The sequence below is a fragment of the Austrofundulus limnaeus genome, unplaced genomic scaffold (genome assembly GCF_001266775.1).
Source record: "Austrofundulus limnaeus strain Quisiro unplaced genomic scaffold, Austrofundulus_limnaeus-1.0 Scaffold46, whole genome shotgun sequence".
NCBI lineage: Eukaryota > Metazoa > Chordata > Actinopteri > Cyprinodontiformes > Rivulidae > Austrofundulus > Austrofundulus limnaeus.
Genome location: NW_013952448.1, coordinates 2,280,661 through 2,284,585, shown reverse-complemented (window position 1 = coordinate 2,284,585; position 3,925 = coordinate 2,280,661). Strand labels below are relative to the sequence as shown.

Sequence of the window (3,925 nt, the reverse complement as noted above, 5' to 3'; positions counted from 1 at the left end):
TAAAGTCTAATGTTACAACTAATCATGGATCCCTTTAAAACAAATTTAATCCAAAGGTTGATGATCAATTTTGCAATTGTGTCTGTCAATGGAGGCCATGTTTGTTTTATGTGCTGTGTTAAAGACAAAGTCTGTCAGTCCGTCCATCCGTCCGTCCGACTGACCTATCTACCTACCAAGTCCCCACTCAAATGGGTTCTTAATCCATCTTCACTCACCATAACCATTTATCTATCCATCTATCAAGGAGATCTTCAGGACCTGGCTTTCCCAGAGGAATCCAAAAGCAGTTGATAGTTACAGGGTGTCCAGAAGCCCATGAAGAACAACTTTCAATTTTCCATGAGGAGTTTCTGGCAAACTGTTTAGTAACTCACAAAAAGAAAATGTTCCCTGTCCCAGGCTGTGCTTGGATTGGGTGAGGAAATGCTGACCTGGACTGAGGATATTATAGAATAGTGGAGAGAACACTGAACATCAGACCGTCCACAACCACTTTCTTCCAGTCTTCATGATTGGTAAAGGACCTGGCCCACGTTTGAAGCATGCAGCCCCGAATTTGGACTCAGCCTTCATCTCTTTCCAGTTGAAGAATGGTGGGACTGATGTAAACCTGTTGAGCATATGCATAAATAGATGGAGGGATTATACTCCATCTAAGTGCAGAAGATAAAACCTACAAAGTTTACATTTGAAAACTAGATGCCTTAAAAAAAGTCTAATCTGTTGCACGCATCTGGTACGTAGACATTTATATCCTGTAATCCATAACAGACTGTCAGTTTATAAGTGGTGCATTAAAATGATCACTAATCATGGTCATCAGTCAAAAGTTAAAACTCAACATGGTCTGGATCAGTGCCAAAAGAAACATGAAACAAGATGGAATTTCTGGCAATCGATCACTTTGCTTAAAAGCAAATATTATACACAACAAACATGATTCAAGCTGTAATTAATTACACATTCAGATCCTGTCAGTTGGAGGAGTGAACATAACCTTTGGCAACAAGATAAGTTTTTTTTCAAAGATAATAAAACAGATGTACATTGTCAAAGCAAATAATTTGTTTCAGTCACTCCACACATACAATCCTAACACTTCTTATCTAAATAAATTCACTGATGCTGTTATCTTTGGATGAAATATTCAGATTTTGTAAACCTACTTGAGTGACCACTTTTTTTGAGTAAATTTAGACATGTAGCTATCATGTGAAAACAAAAACAAACATACACAACATAGACATCTGTAACAGCAATGGTATTTAAATAAATAAAAACTGGCTTGTTGGTTGACGTGCGCTTTGAAGGTTGCTGAAGTGTTTACAAAGACAGCAGTTATTGTCAGGCATTGGTCCTTCAATATCAGCACAAGAAAGAACATCTTTGTTAAGTCGTTTCGCTTTGGTCATTCATGCAGATTGAACCGAGGTGGCTCGATGTGATCGATGTGTAATTACAAACAGCAAGACAATGTGGCAGAATCAGCTGAGTGACAACGGCATTGTTAGAGCTGTGTGTTTCAGCGTGTAAGCACACACACACACACCTACCTCTGTACTTACAAACTGGATGCTAATCAACAAGCTTCTGTTTTAATGAGCAGAATCTGAAGGGCCTGCTCACAACTGGCAAGTGTTGGGTTTCTGAAAAAGTAAATGAACAAATGAGAAATATCTGCCTCCATACTGAGTGATGTCCAAAGGTGAACACAAGAAAATATTAATAAACAATTCTTCAGAAGAGACAACTTGAGCTGGTGGGAGGAAGCATAAACTGGAATAAAGAAAAAATAAAGCAAAATCTCCCACTTTTGCATCTAAAATGCTGAAGCCAAAACAGAGTCATCAGCTTTTTCTCAAACCACTAAACTCTGCTCTTACATGAAGCCTTCTGTAAACTGTACGCAAAACAAAAGTCTCTCTTTTTTTTTCCTCCCCCAGAAAAATTACATTAGTTTAAAGCAGTGGTGTCCAAACTTTTTAATGTGCGGCTCAAAATTGTCAAGTTGAAGTTAACGGGACAAAAGAATTAGAATTTTTGATTTTAAAAAAAGTAAACATAGATTTTGTTTAGTTATTTTTTAAACATTGTAGTGAAAGGACAAACATAGATGTCTATGGTCTTTTAATAGTCAATGAATTTTGGAGAAACAGAAGTTCTAAGTTGTTGTATATTTAAAACATGTAAAGCTCCAGAAGCACTTAGGCCTACCTTAAATTTTAACTGGAAAAATGCAAAAGTTCTTAAACTTAAACTTAAAATTTGATTTGACCTCTCAGAATACAAGATCAGTCAAACTCACTGCAGTCATTGGACGATGTGAGCCAGCTCGCATCTAAACACATGACAGGAAGTAATGATAGTGTTCACATAAAGTCACTCAACTTTTTAGTGTCAGAGCGGACATGCGGTGAATTTCAGCACACTTTCAGCTCCACACCGACTTGATGTGGCAGTTGTGCTGAAATACGTGGGTTCACCACAGAGCAAACGGCATTGTCTGTTTTGAACACGACTGGAGCTTGAATGTGAACCAGAAAGCTTCTTTTATGAACAAACAAACAAAAAAAGCAGCTTGAGAGACTGAAGGCTCAGGGGACATTATCCTTTGTGCTCATTGGTGGTTCAGTTCCAACTGAATTTGCTCCTTTTTTTGTTGTTGTTTTGGTTCTCAGAGACATAAAACGCTGAATATGCTTTACAACCTCCAAGCAGGCAAACACTGGTTTGAAAGCTAAAGACCGTTTATGCGTCCAAAGGCTGCTTTATTTTTCAGTCATCCTGTGTCAAAATATGTTTAGAGCCAGAGATCAGGTTTAAGGCCACCACTAAAGCCATGTCCAGCATTCGTGTGTGTGCATGAGAAGGCTGTGGGTGAACGTGTGCGTCTGTGTGTGTGTCTGTGTGTGTGAGCGAGAGAGACAGCACAGGATGTCTATGCTCTTTTAATGGTCTACTAATCCCAAATGCATTTGGCTGACAAATTAATCCAAGCCTTGTCATGGCCAAGCTCTAAAGCTCCTTCCATCCCATGGACCCATCTCCATCTCTCCCTCGCCCTCTCTGCAGGCTTCACTCCATCAGCATTCATCTCCAGATGGTATCTTGGAGGTAGGTGTGAAGTGAGATAGAGGAGCAAGAGGCGGACCGGGGGGAGCCTCTTCATCGGAGCAGAGAGACACAGACAGAAAAAGAGGGCGAGAGAGAGAAAGACAGAGAGAGAGACAGAGAGAGAGAGAGAGAGGAGGGAGGGCGAGACATTTGTTGCCATAGTGAAAAAGTAGATTAACCACCACAAGCATGATGCTGTGAGGGATGCTGTGTTTCTCCGGGAGGATTCACCCCTGCAAGCAAAGGTATGTGACTCTAGCTTCTGCGTCCGGAGAGGTATTTTTTTTATTGATACGGCTGGACGATGGAAAAAAACATGAGCTTTTATTTGTCCACATCCAGCTGAATTCTTCTGAGGAGATGAATGCTCAAAAAGAGCAACAATATGCTTACTCAAATGACCCGTTTGTAACTCATCACATAAAAGGTGGAACAGTTAGGTCACTGAGAGACTGATCATTTGTGATGCTATTTTTAATCTTTCAAAACAGAAAAAAAAGTAATTTTAGCATGTTCATGAGAGCACTCTTTTCTTATAAAGGGTTAGATATATTAGGACAGTATATAGTGGAAAAGTTCAATGACATCAGATATTCATACTTCTGTTATTTCCCTCCTTGCAGAGTCTAAAATAAAGCCCTTGGTTTGTGGAGGCAGCAGTCAGAGTTTCCCTCATGCTGGTGAGGGGCGTGGGATGTTCTCATTAGCTCTGCATTGATTTTTTATCCTTAATGATTTAATCTCTGTGGCTCTTTTAGGCGAAATGAAGCTGTATAGGTTAATGGCTCTTTTGTGACTGCTATGAAAC

At 39.7% G+C, this 3,925-nt stretch overlaps 1 protein-coding gene across 1 annotated transcript in view; it reads left to right on the top strand.

Annotated features, from left to right (window-relative positions):
- Positions 1 to 3,233: 3,233 nt before the first annotated feature.
- The window catches only part of grm5b (glutamate receptor, metabotropic 5b), an 89,564-nt gene continuing 88,872 nt past the window's right edge, over positions 3,234 to 3,925 (top strand). The window contains exon 1 of the mRNA XM_014007995.1: positions 3,234 to 3,362. The gene's annotated coding sequence lies outside the window, so the exon portion shown is untranslated. The remainder of the gene's footprint in view (positions 3,363 to 3,925) is intronic.